The sequence below is a fragment of the Diabrotica undecimpunctata genome, chromosome 1 (genome assembly GCF_040954645.1).
Source record: "Diabrotica undecimpunctata isolate CICGRU chromosome 1, icDiaUnde3, whole genome shotgun sequence".
Classification (NCBI taxonomy): domain Eukaryota; kingdom Metazoa; phylum Arthropoda; class Insecta; order Coleoptera; family Chrysomelidae; genus Diabrotica; species Diabrotica undecimpunctata.
This window is the reverse complement of record NC_092803.1, coordinates 11,177,483-11,200,945: the sequence shown is the minus strand read 5'-3', so window position 1 is coordinate 11,200,945 and position 23,463 is coordinate 11,177,483. Positions and strand designations below refer to the sequence as shown.

The window sequence follows — 23,463 nt, the reverse complement described above, 5'->3', positions numbered from 1 at the left end:
CATAGAGTCTTTAAGCATATACCCGAACTACTATACTCGCTAAAACCACATTCAGTCGTAAATGCAAGACGCAAGGGTCTCGCAGGCTTAGTCTTGTTCTTGCTTAAATCTTGCACGGTCAGTCTTGGTCTTGGTCTTGCTAAATTAGGCGGTCTTGGTCTTGCTAAATTAGGCGGTCTTGGTCTTGCTAAATTAGGCGGTCTTGGTCTTGGTCTTGCAAAAACGCAAGAAGAAGACCAAGACTGCAAGACCAAGACCGATTTTGGGCAACACTAACTGAAATAGTATTTAGGGAAGTTGATGCTGCTCTCCTTGTTCTTTCTGCCAATGGAATACTATCTTCTTCAAAAGAGGATGCCCCCTGTTCGGATTCATAGAGTTTGATTCACTGTCAAACATCATTGAAGCTTCAAAATCAGTTTCTTAAAGACATTTTCAGCTATATGCCAAATACAACTAGCACGAAAAGCGATCTGTGCATTTCTCACTATTGCAGCAAGCTCATAAGCCTCTCCAATTATCCCGGAAACCTGAAACATTGATACAGTTTGACCAACATCATTCCTCAACCATTTTTGAATGCATTGTTTATAAACATTTTGAAAGACTCGAACAAAGACTTGAAGAATCCAACATCCAACGGTTGAAGTTTGTGTGTGGTGTGATTTTGTAACTGCAATAACCTAATCCCATTATCCCTGGCCACTCACAAATAAGGTAGGTAATAAGATTCGCGTGACCCCGAATGAGATGGACAAAACGTATTTTAGAGTAGAGACCAAGGCAAGAAGCAATACGGAGCAGAGGAGGCCCACCAACCTGAAGCATATTAGCAATAACTGGATGTAAGCCGCACAAGATAGAGACAGATGGAAAGAGCTGAGGGAGACCTATGTCCAGCAGTGGATGCATACAGGTTGATGATAATGATGATGATTTGAAGGTTATAAATTCATAGGTTTCTAAACGGCGACGAGTAAAATTCTATTTTTCTTTCTTCATGGTCCATTTCAAAATTAATCCTACATTTTTCTTAGTCTAAAAAATGAAACATACAAAACTTAATCTTATATTTATTCTAACTATGTCCAAAAATATAAAAAATACACTATTTGTACTAAAAGTAACGTACGAATACTATCCCTAATTCTAAAAGTTTCAGTTCCTTCATTACACAAAGTGTGATTACAAAGATGAAAGTGCTTTTTAATGACAGAGTGTCTCCCGGTGACCACCGTGCCCATCATCTCGTGATCTGATCGCTGGTAACAACCTCGGATCGTTGCCAACACCGTGACGCCCGGCATTTCAGCTGAAACAATAGAAACAATTGGATTAGTAAAGGTCATGGTGTTTTATTGGCAAAAAGCTTATTATTACTTATAACGTGGAATATAAATTATGAAAGTAGTTTAAATAAACAATAAAAAGATAATATTATCAGTGCTTAATAATAAATTAGTTTATTGGGTTTTGTCACAATTTATTGCTAAACTATAGACAGCTGTCTTTGAAATTATAATAGTAATTTACGCAACAAGTGCACTCAGTCAAATGGAAAAGTTGATACCATTCTTATTTTAATTTAACACATAAAAAACTAAAATAAACAATAACAAAATTATATTGTCAACTCGATTTAATTCGTCTTCTTTAAGTGCCATCTCCGCGGCGGAGGTCGGCAATCATCATAGCTATTCGAACTTTTAAGACGGCTGCTCTGAAAAGTTCATTTGATGTACATCCGTACCACTCCCTCAGGTTGCGCAGCCATGACATTCTACGCCTCCCTATGATTCTCTTTCATTGGATCTTTCCTTGCATGATCAGTTGGAGCAAGGTGTATTTCTCTCCACGTGTAATATGTCCGAGATATTCCAATTTTTTTGTTTTTATTGAATTTAAAATTTCCATTTCTTTGTTCATCCTTCTCAGAACCTCTTTGTTTGTGACGTGTTCTATCCATGATATTTTCAGAATTCTTCTGTACACCCACAGCTCAAATGATTCCAGTTTTTTCATTGATGTAGCATTCAAGGTCCAAGATTCCATTCCATAAAATAAGGTCGAAAAAACATAGCACCTCGCCAACCTAACTCTTAGTTCCAGTTTTAAATCCCTGGTACATAGAACTCTTCTCATTTTGTTGAAATTTGCTCTAGCCTTTTCTATTCTTATTTTTATCTCCTGATTGTAATCATTTGTGGAGTTAATCATTGTTCCCAGGTATGCATATTTGTCCACTTGTTCGACGTTGGTTTCGTTTATTAGAAGATTCTCGTTATTTCTTTGAGTTTTCGATATTCTCATACAATTCGTCTTCTTGACATTCATTGTTAGACCATACTCTTTTCCATACTCTGCTATTCTGGTCACCAGTCTCTGAAGATTTTCAATGTTTTCGGCTAACATCACAGTGTCGTCCGCATATCTAATGTTGTTAATGGGAACTCCATTTACCTTTATTCCAGCTGTTTCACCCTCAAGAGCCCTCGATTTAATTGGAAATGGCGAAAAGACGTAAAAGAAAATCAAGTAGATTATGTGTCTTGTCTTCTTTTTCTTTTCTCAAGTATTTGAACCGGCAAAAATCCTCTCTTTGCTTTATAGTGGAAGGTGTGGAGGTTGCACCTATTAAATCGATTAAGTATATGGGAGTCTGGTTGTCGGAAGGACTGAAGTTCGGAGTATATATCCAAAAGACGGTAGAGAAGGCGAACCGAAATCTGGAGGCGTTGATACGGCTGATGCCAAACATTGGAGGCCCAGGTAGCACCAAAAGAAAAATACTAAATGGAGTTTTTAGTCGGTGATAACCTACGCTTAGCGTACTGAACACCGCGAAATACGCTAAGCTGATGGAGACGTATCTAGCGCATATAGGACGGTTTCAAATGAGGATTTATATGTCATTGGAGCGGTAATAACCGATCGTTTTGTTGTGCAAACAGCGAGCGAGGGTGTATGCGAGGAGGATGGATGTAAATATAGATGAGAATGAGAGAGAAATATCGATAGTAGAGTGGCAGAGAGAATAAGCGAATGATAGCGGAAAGGCAAGGTGGACGAAGGGGCTTATTCCCGATCTGAGGTCGTGGTGGGAATAAAAGTTCAGCAAACTAGACTACGTCCTGACGCAGCTCAGGATGTCTTGCTCCATGACGTAGATGTCCAAAAAATATTTCCTTCACCGTTGCCTGTCAGAATTCAATGGATATCGTCTTAGGCTCTTACTGGAATGTGGCAATACGGCAATTAAAAAAAACCATGTAGCTCTGTACTTGATCCTCTACTTCTGTTGCGAGCTTTTCGTTGCTATATAGTGTGATACCTAGATATTTAAACTAAATCACTTGTTCTATTTTCTGACCTCGTAGCTCCAATTTACATCTTAGTAAATTTGCTGTTGTCTTTTTTGGGGAAATGAACATGTTAACGTTTCTGGCCGCTATACTAAAATGGTGCAGCATAGGTTGTCAATCACCTTTTCTTTAAGAAAGTGGTATTGCGTGATCTGCATAGTAGATTGCTTTAAGTTGTTTTTCTCTCATTTGGTATCTAATGAGAAGAAAACTGAGAAAAATCTGTTATGATGAGTTTGACACAAAAAAAGGTGAAAAAAAAAGTAAAATACCCTAACATAGAGCTAAAGAGCAATATATTTAATCAGATTAGATGTATCTGAGACAAAAATAATGAAATATTAGTAGACGAAAAGGATGTAAAAGGCACTACAATTTTGATAAGTAGTAGAAAGATAAAAACAGTTACATCAATGGCAACAAAAATAGCAATAAGGGAAGTTCTAATCATGGAAAGTATTGGTCTTTTTAAGGACCCCGATCAACGGATCTGTATCTCTTAAAAATCTGGTTTAGTAATCGGAATTTTAGATTAGTAGGTTCTTAAAGATTTTTACTAATAAAACTCAATGTTAAAAATGGTTATCTACAGTCAACTTACTAAATAATTATTGCCGGGAACATAAATCATCAAAATTCCTACATTTTGTCAATTATAATTACCAAAGAACAAATAGATGTAAGCGGTTTATCGTAGGTATACGTATTTACCGTCTTTGACGGGTGTTTACTTGGGGAAAAAGTATAATAAAACAAAATAAAATAATAAAACTAATAAGATTATGAAAAATAAAATTGTTAGGTATACAAATTGTTTGCATACAAATTAGTTATTTTAAAATTATTAATAGTTTTACAAATTAATTACTTTAAAATTATTATTTTTCTAAGGAAGTTGATGTATCAGAAATACATACCAAGTTGAATATGTTCTAAGAGAATAACAGTTTTGTATTTTATATTTTATATTACGTTCTTAAAATTTGTAACCCTTTTCAATGACAAGACAATACCTGCTAGTTGAATTGTTTACATCTTCTTATCATTTCAGCCAGTTTCACAATAGTTCCTCGCCTGTATATTCAAAATGTAAGCGGTTGCGCGGTAATACTGCACTTTGTTTGCATTGGAAAATGTTGGCCATGATACTGATAAAAAAAGTTATTCATTCACGCATCTAATTCTAAAAAATGAATGAAAAGGTATGAGGTATAATAAAAAATGTTCCCAGAGCAAAATGAGTCTCTGTTCGGGTTTCTGGGTGAGAACAATTATAGGAAGAACACAATTAGACAATAAAGGAACATCAGGTACCAAGATTGGAATTGTGGATACAAGCTTGTGAAGAAAAAGTTTTAAAAATAAATTAGACAAAAACAGAGTAATAAGAATCTTCATTGAAAGATGGAGTTCCTAGTATAAATAAAATTATTATTTTCATCATTAAATGGTGCTACAGTCTTTCGTGAGCCTTGAATTCTTCTTGGCCGAATATCTGTTTTCTACATACATCCCATTACTCCAATTCCCCTAAAATCTTCTTTACATCATCCAGATATTTGACCTTACGCTGGTCGTTTCTTCTTTTGACCGGCTTTTTCAACATAGGTATTTTATCAGGGTCACTTCCATTTATTCAACATGTATCAAATCACAATCAAGTTAGATGAAAATGGTAAAATACTAATTTACGAAAAGGATGTCAAAAAGAGATGGAAAAAGTACTTTGACAGGTTATTAAATAAAGATTTTGACATGCAACCAGTTAACTTAACGCAGACAGTAACAGCAATGGTGATCGAAATAACAAGCAAAGAAGTAGCTTAAGCAATTCAAACAATGAGGATAGAAAGAGTAGTTGGACCAGATATTATTCCTGGGGAAGTCTGGAAAGCATTAGGAAAGACAGGGGCAAATTGGTTAACAGGTCTATTTAATAGAATTATGGAAGTTGGACAAAAGCCAGACGAATGGAAAAGCAGTGTATTAGTACCTGTTTACAAAAACAAGTGAGATGCACAACAATATACAAACTAGAGGGCCATAAAACTACTTAGTCACAGCATGAAAATATGGGAGAGAGTAATTGATATGGATACGTGAAGAAACCGAAATATCCAATAATCAGTTTGGCTTTATGCAAGGCAGATCAACAAGAAACGCAATTTTCATTATAAGGCAGTTGATGGCAAAATAGAGGAATAAAGAAACAAACGCTCATATGGTATTCATTGATCCTGAGAAAGCATAGGATAGAGTTCCTCGGGAGATTCTGTAGTGGACACAATAAGAAAGGAATCCCCGGTAAATATGTAAAGATTGTGAGAGACATGTATGAGGGGACAACAACTAGTGTTAGGACAGGTGTGGAAGTGACTGATAAATTTAATGTAAAAGTAGGATTGCACTAAGACTCAGTGCTTAGTCCTTATTTATTCTCATTAGTTCTGGATCAAATAACAGCAAAACTACAGAGTAATATTCCATGGTACTTAATGTCTGCTGATGATGTAGTGTTAGTAGGAAATAGTGAAAGCGAACAAAAACTGAAACAGTGAAGACAACTCATCAGAATAAAGGTTTAAAACTTATTATGACAAAAACAGAGTATTTGGAATGTTCATTTAAAGATGGAGTTGGTACAAATATAATAATATATTTGAATGGTAAAATGATTGTGAAAAGTAATAGTTTTAAGTACCTAGGATCAGTGTTACAGAGTAATAGGGGAATATATGGGGAGACATGCAGTAGAATTAGGATTGGGAATTAGAATAGCTGAAGGAAAAATTACGGAACTAAATGTTGGGTGGTTAAAAAGAAAGGAAAACAACGAATGCATGTGACGGAAAGACAAAAAAGGATAAAATTAGGAATAAGTATATTAGGGGAAGTCTAGGGGTGCAATTTTTGCTAAAATAAGAGAGCATAAGTTAAGATGGTTTGGCCATGTTCAACGTTAAGACGTTAATTACCCAATACGAAGAATTGCTGTTCTTCAGGTTCCTGGAAGTAGTAGAAAAGGAAGACCAAAAAAGACCTTGTGGAAACGCTTGGGCAGGACTTGTCGGTAAAGGGTAATAATATTGATATGACCCAAAATGGAAAAATGTAATAAGGGAAATCGACCCGTATAGGGATAAAGGCAAAGCCCCAACAGATTTTTAAAGTGACATACGTCCTAGCTTATTAAGCGCGACTACTTGACCGCCTCAGTACCTTTCTGTGAGTGTGTTGTGTAATATCGAGCGGGATAGTCATGAGCAAATAGTGACCCCACCTCACCGGTTACGTTTTTGACGTGACAACGTCTTAAATTAGGTTATGGCTCGGAGTCACTCATGAAAAAGTGTAACGCCCGCTCATGTCTGTTACGATGAGTCACCGAACGAGAGAGAGGCCCGCCGGACCGGCGAATGCCTTGCGTCTCTCTCCCACTCAAACATGATCGGTCCGCTGGTGCGATGCTATTTCTCCTATCAGCGTCCTATCCTCAACAAAATTACTCAAATAGAAATTAGTTTAAGTTTACATGTACAATGTTTTAGTAAACAAAATATATTTCTATAGTTAAAATTTGTGCAATTCTTATTTTCATTCAATTCCTTGTTCCTATTGTGCAATTTAATAATATTCATATCAATAAATATTCTACCGAGAAAAAGACGTTGTCACGTAAAATCTTCGCCCGTAAAACCGACTTTACAGGCAACCGATTTTTTTTAATAATTAGTTTTTTTATTTTCAGTTGAAAATGGACCTGTCACGATGTATTAAAATGGATTCCGATAATCCTAGGTTTGAACAATGGGCTCAAAGAATTCTAGAAGCGGATGAGAGTGATTTCAGTGGTAACGATGACAATGATCCCGACTATGTCAGCGAACACAAAACTGATTCAGAAATTGAATGGGAGTCCGAAACCGTGGAACTTCTTTTGGATGTTGAAGATAATATCCCGCAAAATGCAACACCTTCGGAGGTTAATTAGGACTCGGATCCACATGAGCAGCAACAAACTCCAGGCCCTTCGAGAACGTACTATGGCAAAAATAGATACAAGTGGACTACAGAAGCTCCACCTTCAAACGTAAGAACAAGAAGTTTCAACATTATCTCTCATCTTCCTGGAGTTATTGGGCCAGCCAAGTCTCTTGGGAAATTATGTCTCCAGAAAAGTGCTTGGGAATGTATAATAACAAACGATATTTTAGAAAAGATTGTTCTTAGAACAAATTAGAACAAAGGATTAGAACGAAATATACCGATAGTAATAGAACGGATCTAAAAGATTTAGACATTATTGAACTGAGAGCGTTTATCGGTTTGTTATTTTACTCAGCCATATTTAAATCTAATACGGAAGACTTAAGTTCGATATTCGCCACCGACGGTACTGGTAAAGAATTGTTTAGATGCACCATGTCATTAAAACGATTCTTAGTACTTTTAACAGCGCTTAGGTTTCATGACGAAACTACGAGGGAAGAACCTAAAAAAACCGAAAAACTTGCCCCAAATTTCATCAATTTTCAATAAGTTTGTAGAAAATAGCAAAAAAAATTATTGCATAGGGCAGTATGCTTGTATTAATGAAATGCTCATTGGTTTTCGGGGAAGATGTTTATTTCGCATGTACATGTCTCAAAAACCTCAAAGATATGGCTCAAAGATAATGGCACTAACTGACGTCCGAACCCATTACTTTTTGGATGGTATGTATATACAGGTGCTGAAAGTGATAGCCAAACATTGTCAGAAGAGGAAAGAAAATTTAACAAACCAACGCAATCAGTTCTTCGTCTAGTAAAATGTATTGAGGGTTCTAACCGTAACATAACAGCAGACAACTGGTTTACATCCTTAGAAGTGATAACTGAGTTAAAAAACCCAGGACTCACTTACGTGGGTACTGTTGAAAAAAAAAAATAAAAGGGAGATACCAATTTCTTTTTTGCCAACTAAAACGAGGCTCACGGGATCATCTCTATTTGAATTTGGCGATAGAGTTACATTAGTTTTATATGTACCTAAACCACAAAAAGCGGTACTTTTGATGTCTTCAATGCACTACAGTAATGCAGTAAACGATGAAACAAACAGACGCGAAATTATCGAGTTTTATAATCAAGCAAAAGGAGGCGTCTATGCATTAGCTAAAAAATGTACAGTGTATTCTACACATCATAGAAGTTTAAGATGGACTTTTACTTGTTTTTATACAATTTTGGATATTTCTTCCGTCAATGCGTTTATAATGTACTCATCCCTACCTGGAAACCCCCAAAAGTCGAGGTATGAATTCATCAAATCTCTGGCTCGGCAGCTTGTGCAAGATCATATGGAAAGAAGACTAACTATTTGTCAAATTTCAAGGCAACTGAGACATAATATCGCGTCCATTTTAAAAACAGACATTCCTGAATAGAAAAATGCTATTTTAGAAAAAAGAGTAAGGTGCTCAAAATGTCCACGATCATTGGATAGAAAAACGAAGATAGTTTGCGTTAGTTGCAAAGCGCCAATATGCCACATGTGTGAAACACACATTTGCAGAGATTGCCTATAAGAATGGATTGTAGTTTTTATGACGTTTTTTGTTTTTGGTTATTTTTTTGTGTTGGTAGGTTAGATTGACTGTTTAAGTTTATGTTTTAAGGAAAAAAAAGTTTTTTTGTTCCCCATTTTTTTGTTAAAGGATAATGTTTAGTCTAGTTACAAAATAACTCAGTTTTTGAGGCTGTTTCTTAGTTTAATTTTTTATCTGATAAGTATTTCAAATATTTGTTAAATTTATGTTATAACAAAATAAACGCCTTTAAGTTATTGAAGTCATTTTTTTAAATATAAACAAATATCAGTGTCTAATTTTGCAAAACAAATTGGGGTCAGTGTGACCCCAACTCAACATACACGTAACAAAAACTGGACCTTATTAGTTACGGGTTAACTTTGAGAAGTTTTAGTCGTTCTGTGAAAATTTTTGAAAAAAGATGAATAACTTAAAAAATATGAGGTTTTGACCTTCAAATAACTTCTTATTCACTTCCGGTATAACTCCGGAAGTGACATGCCAGTCAAAATATTTTCTTTAAGGTCGTCAGAACTTGAAATCCTCATTAACAAATTTTCATGAATACTGTGTAAGTGGTTTCCAATATATAGGTAGCTAGTAAGCTCGTCGTGACACACCTTGTATTTGCCGGACCATATCCGGTAGTAAATATCGCAAAACATCAAGGAACATAAAGCATGTGGTGTTCATGTGTATCAAGGTATAAAAATGCTTATTAAAAGCTTAAAACTTTAATTTTAAAGAAGATCTTTTCGGAATTGAATCATTCCATCATCAGTTTACTAACAGAGAGAGTAAAAATACCAATATTAAAAACACGTAAGTTGAAATTTAAATGTATAGAAAGAACACGTTGGTTTTTTACTGCTTACATAAAAAGTTGTTAAAAATCATTGTTTGACCACAGAAAAACACTGGAAGGACATCAGTAACAAAAACAATCCTCATGGAATTTACAAAGGTAAATGCAAAAGACCGTAACTTCGCTAATTAATAAAAACTAAAAACGGGGGCATCTAACATGATCCCCCGGAGCTGGTGAGATTTTGTCGACTTACATTACCTCTGATCTATGCTGGAGTCTAGGGTTAACTGATAGAAAGATGGTATGAAAAATCAGTCAATACCCGTCAACGTCAAGTGGAATGATGTAGTAGAAGCAAAAGTCATTGTGCTTCCGTTTATGAATAGGCCGTTTTTAGTGAAGAATTGTGTTTAACGTGTAGTAGGATCAATAGCAATTTTTGGTATATTAAAAAGGGGGGAGAATGTCAAACAATGAGTGACTGTGATGTAAATTAAATTTGGAGTACCAGGGTAAGACAAAATTTAAGTTAGGTAATTGAAAATTAAATAATTGATGGATTCGACCGTTACTTGATGGAAATTCATTTTATGTAACAATAAAACACTGAAAACTTTTTTTTCAAAACTTCCACAAAATTTATTTTAAATTCTTATCACTACAGCTGTTTCGGCTGATTGCCTTTCTCAAGTGATCTGTTTTTGGCATGGGTTTACACTTTATAGTCTCTAATGAAATAGGTTGAGGAGGGGAGAACTGTTTGTCTCAAGCTGGTCATTCAGAATTATATCTGTGTTTTTTAATTTGTTGATTTCCATAGATTCTAACAAAGATAGCTTAAGGCCTTTATTTTGAATGTGTAGAATTTTAAATTCGTCATTAAAAGAATGATTATGATCTAGAAGGTGAAGTGCGTATGTAGAATCTGTTTTTCTATTATTGAAAGCCCTTTTATGTTCTGCTATTCGTTTATTAAAATTTCTACCTGTTTGACCAATGTAAGTTTTTGGGCAGTCGCCACATTTAAGTTTGTACACACCACTGTGTAAGTGTTTTTTATGTTGGCTCTTATTGTTTTTAATATATTTGCCTAGGTTGTTATTTGTTCTGAAAGCTGGTGTTATTCCTTTCTTTTTTATGTGTTTGGCTATTTTTGTTGATATTTTGCCTGTATATGTAATCGAGCAGAAGGTACTGGGTTTTTTCTCTGGTGGTGGAAATACTAAGTTCAGGGCTTTCTTGTGTAGTTTTTGATTTAACATTTTATTAATTGTTTGTTCGTTGTATCCATTGTTTACTGCTATTTGCTTAATGATATTTAATTCTGTCTCAAAATTGTAATTTAACATAGGAATTGCTGTTAATCTATGTAACATACTATGATAGGCTGCCAGTTTATGTTGTGTGGGATGGGATGATGAATTGTAAATAGTCGTGTCAGTATGGGTAGGTTTATGAAATATGGAGAAGTCATGTTTGTTTTTAAGTCTGGTAATTTTTAAATCTAAAAAATTTATGGATTGATTTTGTTCTGTTTCTATTGTAAATTCAATATGACTATGAAGAGAATTAATATACGATAAAAATTGGTCGAGTTGCCTGTTAGTTCCTGTGAAACATACCAGTACGTCGTCTACGTATCTCCACCAATATAAAAACTGTTTGAATATGGGATGTTTTGAAATCTTTGTCTCTAGATGATCCATAAAAATATCTGATAGCAATGGGCTTAGAGGATTGCCCATTATAAGTCCTGCACTGTTATTTGTATATAATTCATTATTAAATTCAAAGTAGTCTTGGTTTATGCAAACTTCAAGAAGATGTAAAATTTCAGATGTAATGATTGGATTTGTACTATTTTGGTCTAAAAGGTTTTTTACTAGAATAAAAGTTTCTGTAGGAGGGATACTAGGAAACCTAACAACTCCAGATTAATTTTATTTGACGTAAAAAATCTTTTTCCTAGTATCACTCCTACAGAAACTTTTATTCTAGTAAAAAACCTTTTAGAAAAAAATAGTACAAATCCAATCATTACATCTGAAATTTTACATCTTCTTGAAGTTTACATAAACCAAGACTACTTTGAATTTAATAATGAATTATATACAAATAACAGTGCAGGACTTATAATGGGCAATCCTCTAAGCCCATTGCTATCAGATATTTTTATGGATCATCTAGAGACAAAGATTTCAAAACATCCCATATTCAAACAGTTTTTATATTGGTGGAGATACGTAGACGACGTACTGGTATGTTTCACAGGAACTGACATGCAAATCGACCAATTTTTATCGTATATTAATTCTCTTCATAGTCATATTGAATTTACAATAGAAACAGAACAAAATCAATCCATAAATTTTTTAGATTTAAAAATTACCAGACTTAAAAACAAACATGACTTCTCCATATTTCATAAACCTACCCATACTGACACGACTATTCATAATTCATCATCCCATCCCACACAACATAAACTGGCAGCCTATCATAGGATGTTACATAGATTAACAGCAATTCCTATGTTAAAATACAATTTTGAGACAGAATTAAATATCGTTAAGCAAATAGCAGTAAACAATGGATACAACGAACAAACAATTAATAAAATGTTAAATCAAAAACTACACAAGAAAGCCCTGAACTTAGTATTTCCACCACCAGAGAAAAAACCCAGTACCTTCTGCTCGATTACATATACAGGCAAAATATCAACAAAAATAGCCAAACAATAAAAAAGAAAGGAATAATACCAGCTTTCAGAACAAATAACAACCTAGGCAAATATATTAAAAACAATAAGAGCCAACATAAAAAACACTTACACAGTGGTGTGTACAAACTTAAATGTGGCGACTGCCCAAAAACTTACATTGGTCAAACAGGTAGAAATTTTAATAAACGAATAGCAGAACATAAAAGGGCTTTCAATAATAGAAAAATAGATTCTACATACGCACTTCACTTTCTAGATCATAATCATTCTTTTAATGACGAATTTAAAATTCTACACATTCAAAATAAAGGCCTTAAGCTATCTTTGTTAGAATCTATGGAAATCAACAAATTAAAAAACACAGATATAATTCTGAATGACCAGCTTGAGACAAACAGTTCTCCCCTCCTCAACCTATTTCATTAGAGACTATAAAGTGTAAACCCATGCCAAAAACAGATCACTTGAGAAAGGCAATCAGCCGAAACAGCTGTAGTGATAAGAATTTAAAATAAATTTTGTGGAAGTTTTGAAAACAAAGTTTTCAGTGTTTTATTGTAACTGAAAATTAAATCATTATCAAAAGTGAAAAAAGGATGTTATTACCTAATTATTTCATTGTATGAAGTAAGTAGAGATAAAAGTTAATTTGAAAATTATGGAAGATAAATCGAGGAAAAAGAAATAGGAGATATGAACGTGAAGATGTAAGCTGGGGATACTGACATTGATTGTGATAAGGAAATGATAGATGTAATGTGAGTATTTATTTTTTTTTATAATTTTTAATTATAAACTTTTAATTTAATTTATTTATTTATACACTTTTTAATTATAAAGGAATATAACTAAATATTACTAATAAATTAAACCCAATACTTACTCTCATATTGTAAAACAAAACATTTATTGGTACTGCAATTGATAGCGTGAAGATTTATTTTCACTCCATTATTGCAATCTTTGGAGGTTTGGTGGCAGTAAAAACAGTGAAATGTGGTCGCTGAAACAAAATTGTAAATGCTATAAATTTTCTGTATAAACATTAGAGCGTTATAGTACATTTAAAAGTTGAACGATAATTTTTACACAATAAAAAGTAAAATCTTCAAAGCTATGTAATAATTGGTTAGTTGGATTGAATATACAGATCACGACATTGTTTTATTGACCATACAACACAATGGCAATCGCTGTGACATGTTACACGTTTCCACCTCTATATTCATTTCATACGAATTGTCGTAATTGTCACATTGACATTAAAAATTTCAAACGAAGTTCTGAAAGAATAAACAAATAATTAATAAAATGCCTATTACGTTTTATACCGTCCAAGAAAAAGTGCAACTTGTAACATGGTACTTTCAGGGTCATTCAAACGCGAAGTAATTGATTTATCTATTGTTGCCTTCGAAAATAGACCCCCACTAAGTGTTACAACAGTTAAAAATACCATTAAACATTTTCAAACTTGGATGTGTAAACAGCTGTAAAACGTATCATTAAGGTAATGAACCACCTAACCAAGGTTAGACCTGTCGATGAGGAGCGTCAAAACAGGGATATTGATATTTGTGCTTTTGTGGAAGCTAGTGAACCCTACAATAGTGTACAAATTGCTAGGGAAGTTAACGTGAATGCTCGAACTGTTCAGCGAGTTCTCAAAAGGAATGGGTATCACTGTTTTAAGATACAACCAACATAAGAACCTGTTTCCGGAAGATAACTTTAGGCGGATGGAGTTTTGTGAATTTATGTTAGATAAACAAAATAAAAATGTACACTTTTTAAAAAATATTTTATTTTCTGACGAATCTTCATTTTCATTATATAAAAAACACAATCCATCCGTTGCAAGGTATTATTCTCGAAAAAATAAGCACCTCAGTGTTGCAGTGCGAACGCAGCATCCGCAAAAGTTAAATGTTTGGACTGGGATGTTAGGCGACCATATTGTTCTATTTTTTATCGATGGAAACCTAAACGGGCCCAAATATTTACAACTTTTACAGAATGAGATCATTCCGGCAGTTCGACGCCTTCCCGTTAATTTTCAGGAGGTTTATTTTCAACAGGATGGGTGTTCGGCTCACAACTCTAAAGCAACTATTGACTTCCTCAGTCAAACATTTCTTGATCGACTGATAAGAATACGTGGTACAATTTAATGGTCCACTAGATCCTGTGACTTAGCGCCTAACGATTTCTTTTTTAGGGTTTTCTCAAAGAAAAAATTTATAGGCATCAGTTTGAAAGGTCCACAAAACTAGTCGAATTAAGGGCAAAAATACTTCAATTTCTCTGCAAGCATTACACCAGCCCTACTCCAAAATATGAGGAGAAATCTGTATGACAGTATTGGTTACTTTTTAGCACAAGGAGGTGAAATATCTGAGACCTTAATTCATTAATCTGCTTTCCTAATTTTTATTTTTTGTAGTAATTAATTTTGCTTAATTAGGTAGTATTTTTTATGTTTAAGTTTGGAAGAATTTTATTGTTTTTTTTTATTTAAAAGTACAAACGATTCTTATTCTGATTTTTTCTCTTTGTTCTTGTTTTATTGTTATAAGTTTGTCCATAAAATTTGTACAATTTTCAGTGACAATAATAAATATATTCTAGAGATGGGATTGCAATAAATCTTAATTCCTATGGTCAACAGAACAATGTCGTTATCTGTATGAATTACAAGATTGTAAATCGAGTTTTTATGACGAAAGTTAAAAAACTTTTAAGCAAACGGTCCATTCTATAGCAGTTGTTGGTCTGTGATCACATTAAATTCTTAGTTAAGGTTATAGCTTTCATTCTCAAGCATACTATTATATTGGTTAGTTTGAAGAAGTTCCAGTGTTTTAGTTCTGATGTAATATCTTTTCTACTGAGTTATTCCATTCTTTTTGTTCATTTGCAACACATTCCTGGCAGCCCTCGATAATATGTTGGATGGTTTTTTAAGCTTGACATTCATATCGGAATTAGTAATATTTGGTTCAAACTGAATAGCAAGTAAAAAACCATCTGTTTCGAGAAACAACTTTCCCGAAATCAACCTCATAGCTTAACTATATATTGTTAACATATTTTAGGTTAACATCATTAGAATAACCGCTCATGTAGATGTTTCCCCATTTTTCTGTGTTGGAATGTTGGAAAGATGGTGTGTGAATATTTATTGTAGTTTCGGACTATTACTAAAAATACATTCTTAAATTAGCAACCCGTTTTTTTTTTAATTAATTGCTACTTAATATAGTGGTAGTGTTTTTCGTGGTAATGTTTGTATGAATTGGTGAAAAATGTTTTTGCTTTATGTTCGTACTTCCCAATGAATTATACCAAATAGGCCAATAAGAGAGTAGCAATAGTCAATGGAATTCAGAAGCTTCGAAAAGTGGGTTTAGTACCACTGAACCTAAAACCATAGTTGAATCCACAAATCTCCTTGGAATATATTGGGATATTCTGTTACGATATTGCTGTTACCAGCTATATTCCCATTCTTATAATTTCCTTATATTTCTTCTAAGGAAATGAATTAAAATATACCGAACAGAGAAAGGGAAATACGAGAACGGCAATATACCGAAAATGGAAGAAAATCTTCAAAGCAACAATATAAGACAGGCGTACAGATATCTACACAATTTAAGAGAAGGATACAAACCTTGCAGAACAAATCTATGCAGAAATCAAGAAGGGCAAATAACTAGTGATCCAAAAGAAATAAAATCAGTCTGGAAAACCTATTTCCAAACTCTTTTAGGGACACAAGAAAATGAAGAGCATATGAACATGCATCACAATGAGGGAGACACCGAAAATATAGAACCCCCAACGATGGAAGAGGTAAAACAGGCAATACGAGCACAAAAGAACAATAAGGCTCCAGGTATTGAAAACGTCCCCCCTGAGCTATATAAATTAGGTGGCGATCACCTAGTAGGTCAAATGCATATGCTCATGAACAAGATTTGAAATAATGAAAAGATCCCTAAGGATTGGAAAACCGGGATTGTATGCCCAATCTATAAAAAAGGGAATAAACTGAAATGCGAAAATTATCGCGGCATAACCCTCTTGTGCACGGCGTACACAATTTTTACTTACATACTAAACAAACGACTCCAACAACTAACTGAAAATATTGTCGGGGAATATCAAACCGGTTTCCGACAAGGAAGATCTACAACTGACCAACTACTCACAGTGAAACAAATTTTAAACAAGTCGTGGGAATACGACATTGACGTCCACAACATATTCATAGATTTCAAACAAGCCTACGACTTTATTATTAGGAACAAGTTATATCAAATATTGCAGAGCTTTAATGTCCCCCAAAAATACATCCGACTGGTAAAAACAACAATGGATTCGTCAATAGCAACTGTCAGAGTCCAAAATGAGCTCACTGAAAACTTTACAATAGTCCAAGGATTAAAGCAAGGAGACGGGCTGGCACCGACACTATTCAACCTGACCTTGGAATACGTGATAAGACAGCTGAATATAGGAAGAGGTAATCTCCTAACAAATAAATCAATACAGATTGCCGCCTATGCCGATGATATCAGCATCATGTCTCGCAGAACAGAAGAAGCGGCAGAAATATATTCACAATTAAAAACAAAGGCAAAAGAGACCGGACTAGAAATAAATATTCAAAAGACAAAATAGTTAACACAGGCAAGAGCTAGGACAAACAGACGCACAATTGAATTAGAGGACGATATTGAAACGGTAGAGAGTTTCACATATTTAGGAGTTGCATTAAACACGGATGGAACAGAAGAACCAGAAATCCAAAAAAGAATAGTAAAGGGAAACAAAACTTATCATGTGTTCCGCTCCAAAAACACACACTGGAGATCGAAAATCAGGGTATTAAAAACTACTATCAGACCAATAGTATGTTATGCATGCGAGACATGGGTGATGACAGAAGAGACAAAAAGAAAACTGGAAGTCTTCGAAAGAAAAGTGCTAAGAAAGATATTTTGACCTATTAACGAAAACGGAATATGGAGATCCAGGTACAACTAACTGTTCAAAGAGACACCGACTCAGAATTCGGTAAACTTCAGAGACTTTGCTGGGCTGGTCATTTAGTAAGAATGGAGACAGAAAGATTGCCGAAAAGAGCCCTAGATAGTAAAATGCAGGGGGCAAGACCAAAAGGAAGACCACGGAAAAGATGGGAGGATGAAGTGGCAGCGGACACGCAAAATTTGCTAGACGTGAGAACCTGAAGAAGATCGGCGCGGGACCGACAAGGTTGAAGGCATAGTTTGAAGGAGGCCAAGGCCCGGTTTGGGCTGTAGCGCCATTGGAGAGTGAGAGAAATTACTTACGCAAAGTTTTTTAATCTTAGTATCTGATTTCAGATAAATACTGGTAAACAGATGATTTTTAAATTTTTTATTATCTTGAAAACTCGATAAATTTTCCAATTATTGATTCAGCTGTAATAATATTAACACAAATGTGTCGATGTTTATTATTTTTTTAGATGAAACAAATTTTCACAGAATTAATTCAGAATTTCGTGCTTGGTTTATTGACTCTATTGACTTATTTTTAAAACAGCATAAACTTGGCGAGATAGATAGGTACATCAGTTCTTTACATGTTTTGTTTACCAATGTAAATTTCTATTTCCTAGTAATAATAAAAAATTCCAAATGTTAGTATAATACGATATTTCTAACATTTTCTGTTTTACCATATTTGTTAGCATTGTATTATAATATGAAGTAATTTATTATGGTTGTTGGCTAAACAATTTTTATGGATAGCTTTATGGGAGATCTTTATATGTTTTGCATTTTTTTTTAAGATAACTTTTCATTCTTCAGTTTTCTTTCGTCAACTTTTTCTTCAACTTGATACTTAAACAATTTAAGTCTATTCTTCATTCTCTTGTCTTTTGATCTTTGATTATCGTCAACAATGTTTAAAGATAAGAAGATAAGCCGAAACACAAAAATGATAATCTACAAAACGACCATAAGACCAATAGTAGTATATGCTGCAGAGACATTTATATTAACAGCAAGAAAAGAAGAGCAACTTAAAGTTTATGAGAGGCAAATAAAGAGAACATAGTTAGAGTAATAAAACCTCAGAGAATTAGATGATATACACAAAATGAGAATAGAGAAAAGTAATCTGTTAAGAATTATAATGGAATAGATACCACCAAGTAAAAGAAATAGAGGCAGACTCAAACTAAGTCGCCGATGCAAGAGTTAATTCAAGCATATCAAACATAATACATAGCAATCTCAACAAAAGTATAATTGAAAATTATGTAAGCAATTACATAAAGGAAATGAGAATAAACGAAAATTTTGAGAAAGCATGGAAATTATTTCATGAACATTTCATAACAAAGTTAATATACTCGAAGAACATATTGTAACTAATAGAGTTGATAAACAACAATAAATGACAAAAGAAATAATAGACCTTATGAAATAACGAAAACATTAAAAGCACAAGGCAGACGAATACAGAAGAAAACAAAGAAAAATAAAACAAAAAATAGAAGCGGCTAAAGAAATGTGGATGGCGGATCGATGTTCAGAAATGAAAGTATTAGAAAATAGTGAAAACAACCATGACTGAAAAAAACGTAGATAAAACGCAGTTTGGATTAAGGAATGCGCTGGGTACCTCTGAGGTACTTTATGGCTTAAGTGTACTTTTACTGGAATGCTTTTGAACATATTAAGAACCAAAGGTATTGATGGTACAGACCCATGTATCATAGACAACTTGTGATGGAAGTAGAAATCAGTCGTACGAGTAGATGGGAGATTAAACGAGGAATAATATATTTAAAAATGTCAGATAGGGATGCATTTTTAAACAGGCTTTGCAAGATAAATACGTTGGAATGAAACTCAACGGTGAACTGATTAATAACCTTAAAAACGCTGATGACACTGTTATCATATGCTATAGTCTCCAGGACTTTCAAGGGTTATTGAATTGCATTAATACGACAGAAAGAGAAATGGGTCTAAAAATGAATGTTTCTAATTGAATGGGTCTAAATATCTATGATGCTACATTACAGACCACCTAGACTCAAGAAAAGAGAGATTTGAGAGATTCTCAAATGCAGAATTGAAGCATCTAGCACAACATTTCTAAAAATGAAATTATTTTTATGTAACCATAGCTTAAACCAAAAATTCAAAAGCTATATTTAGTCAGTGTTGTCAGATAGCACCGAGTCCTGGACTCTCTTGCATAGAAGAATACTTCTAATACCCTAGACAGCGATGCAGACCAACAAAGCTATGTTAAATAGATAAAATGTCATTCGTAAGTTATTAAAAACTATTAAAATAAAAAAAAGTATACCTTGGGCATGGTTTTGGAGAAAATTGGTACAAAATCAGCTTATCATAAAAAGTAAAATCGTGGGCCTCAGAGAAATTCGAAGGAAATGTAGAAGTGAAATGCTTAATAATATTTTCGATTGGGCAGGAATATGTAGTGCCAAACAACTGTTATGCTAACGTTGGGGTAACCTAATCTAACACTAAAAGAAGAATGGGTTTATTCACAGGTGTTCTGCTTATTCTATTTAAAAACCAAACCCTTCAGGTCGTATTGAATTCGTCAAGGATACCGGTGTTGTAGACAAGAAAGTAAGTCCGAAATATAATTTAAAGGGTTTTCCAATAGAAACTTCCCAACTGACCATTGGTAGCGGCCATATTCTTGAAGCTACATCTGTAATATTGGCTGTAATTTATTTAGTCTATTTTGCTAAATTACCATGGATGGATATAGCGTACAAAAACATGTGCCAATGTTAAATTGTGTTATCAAAATAGGTGTTTTGTTCGGGCAACGTTCAGCGCGCTTGAGGCATTTTATGGTCGCTATAATCTTCCTACTTAAGTTAAATTTGAGTTTACTGGCTTACTAAACAATCAATTAAAACTTATACGTCAAGAAAACACAAGATCTGTTGAAAAAAATGTCGCTGTTAATGAATGTGTGCAGGTGAAGCCGAAGCAGAGTCAGGAGCTGAAGATAAACCACCATAGACTCAAGAGCAATTAGAAACTGATCCTAATTTTCATTGCGAAAATCATCAAAATAACAGAAAAATATCTTCAACTATGGGTCCATTTTTTCCATAAATAAGTAAACGAACAAAATTATCGATTTTGGGACAAAACCAATCTAATTATATCCAAAAGTGTGAAATGAATTCCGAAAAAGTCATTGTTTGGTGTGAATTTAGGGCTGGCGGCATCATTGATCCATACTTCTTTGAGAGCGGCGATGATTATTATCTTCTTTTGACCATGAATTGGATAATATGAACACCAACGATGTTTTCTTTGAACAAAATGGCGCTACATGTCATACAGCTACAGCTCATGCCACATTGGATATTCTGCTAGAAAGATTTTAGAGCATGGTTATATCTGGTAGAGGTGATATGAACTGACTACCAATATCGTGCGATTTAAGTCCCTTACTTAGACCATTTCTTGTGTAGTTTTCTGAAGCTGCAAATCTATGCGACTAACCCACAAAAAATAGCGGTCTTCAAAGCCAATATAATTTATGTCATCGGTCAAATTTAGCGTGCTTTATGAGATGAAGTAATAAAAAATTGAATATTTCGGTTCACGCCATTAAGAGAAATCGAAGCGGTCATTTAAACAATCTTCTATTTTATATATACATATATACATATGATAAATGACAAAAAGAAATCTTAAAATAAATGCCATAACAACTGGAGATGAGGATAATTGTAAAGTGAACGTGCGAACTTTAAAACAGCTAATAACATAAATTAAACATTTGGTAAAGATTAATATACTACAGTCAGAGATTTAAAAGTAAAATTAAGGAAAGGGTGACTATGTAATTAATTATATTATCACTTAATAAACAGTTTCTCTTTAGTTTTCTATAGTGAGTCACAGAACAATGTAGTGTATAATATTCGACAATCAGTTGTATTTTTGTTTAATACGCTATTTTTGTATGTACAATATCCCATTTACTTACCTGTTTGAGCTGGATAAATAACACCGAAAAGAACACCCAACAAAACTAGGTTCATTTCACTACGAATATTACATTAAAATAACGGCACAAAATTCCTTCTGAATGCATTTAGGTCAAACAAGAAGTCGTTAAACGGGAATACTAAACTCTCCAGTCGCCTGATATAAACCAATCTTGAGAATTTCATTTATTTTATTTATTTGCGCACTATAACGGAGTCTAGGGCCTCGAATTTTATAGGGGAGACATCGCGTACGTGTTGAATGGAGAACTGACAGTAACAACATAGCAAGTTGATCGAGAAAAATACTCAACATTCTGATACCAAAAGGTTAAGGATTCGCCAACCTCACACGATCGCATGCCATTGATGCGTCTAAAAATAATAGACGGAGGTAGTAGTATACACGGCGTCCCGCGAATGATCATAAATACTTTTGGAAAATACCGTTCACAGCTATTTAGATTGATATACTCACCTAATTTTCTAAGTATTATAAAGTATAGATACTTAGAATTTTGCAATATGTCGAATATCATAGGAATTCCAGTGAAAATATGATTCATTTTTCAACAAAGGCATGGAAGATGGAAGAGTTTTTAGATGGTCAGATTATTTGTGTCAGTAAATAATAAAGGAATAGTCGCAGAAACTATAGCAAAGGTGTATAAAAATCTATACAATATATTTATAGTATAGTGGAATACGAGGCACTGTCCATAATTTACTGAAGTCTTACTTGGACAACAGACAACAAATTGTTAGGATAAATAATAACAAATTGTTAGGATAAATAATATAAACAGCAATAAACTTTACATAAGATGCGGTGTCACCTAAGTTAAAGTATTAGGACCACTACTATTCAATAACAATTAATAACACGAAGAAAGATATAATTATAAAATTAAGTAACACTATAAAATATCTTGGAATAAAAATCGACTCTCATTTAAGATGGGATGTCCAGAGAGATGAAATAACAAATTGTATGAGAGCCTAAAATCCAAAGCTTAAATTTCTCAAATCTAAAATAGATTTAAAATATTTAAAAATATTATATTATGCACCAGTTATGTCTAGAATTAGATATATAATTCTTGGGTGGGGCGATGTACAAAAAACTCACTTAAAGAAATTATTATCATACATATTACAAAAAAAAAATATTGAAAATAATTAATAAAGAAATGACACACTCTTCTCATTTATTATTCTGTGATACTAACGTAATGGATACGCGGGAACTTTATATGTATTTCCTGCTACTGTACACATACAATCATAAACATATCCTGCGTACCTTACCTCATCACAACGAGACTCGCACTAAATCCAATCAATATGTTCAATTGGGAAATATCAAGAAATCAATAGGACAGAGATCTGCTGTGTATCTTGCTCCAAAAATATTTAATCACTTGCCAAACATACACAAAATAAATATTAATACACTTAATTCACTAAGTATAAGGATGGTAAAATCTATATTTAAAAAGTATGTATCAACTTACTAGTTAATAATGATCAAAATTAAAAAAAAAGAAGAATATTTGCAATATAGTGATTTATTATTTTCGTTCGTATAAATACAAAAAAATGTAATATACATTATTATACAATGTTTGTAGAGTATTATACACCTGCATAAACATAGGTAATTAAATATCGTCACATATTATATAGTAATGAGTAAATCCACAAGGAAACTAAGTTCCTGTAGTTGGCTGTATACCATATAATAAAAAATTTTCCAATAAAATCCTTTAGTTGCTTTAATTGCTTCAGTTGCTTTAATAAAGTCCTCGTAGACATACCGTCTCAGGACTTGCAACTTTATGTAGAGTCATATGTCGCCATGTTACCAATCCAACGGTAACTTTACCATCCTATTTGTAAACACGACATAATGTAAACTAAACTTCACATATTAATTTT

General features: G+C 33.6%; 1 long non-coding RNA gene across 1 annotated transcript; it reads right to left on the bottom strand.

Annotated features, from left to right (window-relative positions):
* Positions 1-1,059: 1,059 nt before the first annotated feature.
* LOC140437694 (uncharacterized) lies at positions 1,060-21,917 on the bottom strand. Its single transcript, XR_011950404.1, has 3 exons — positions 21,525-21,917; positions 13,351-13,470; positions 1,060-1,312 (listed from the first exon to the last, which is right to left on the bottom strand). It is a non-coding gene; the product is annotated as an uncharacterized lncRNA (long non-coding RNA).
* Between the last annotated feature and the right edge of the window lie 1,546 nt (positions 21,918-23,463).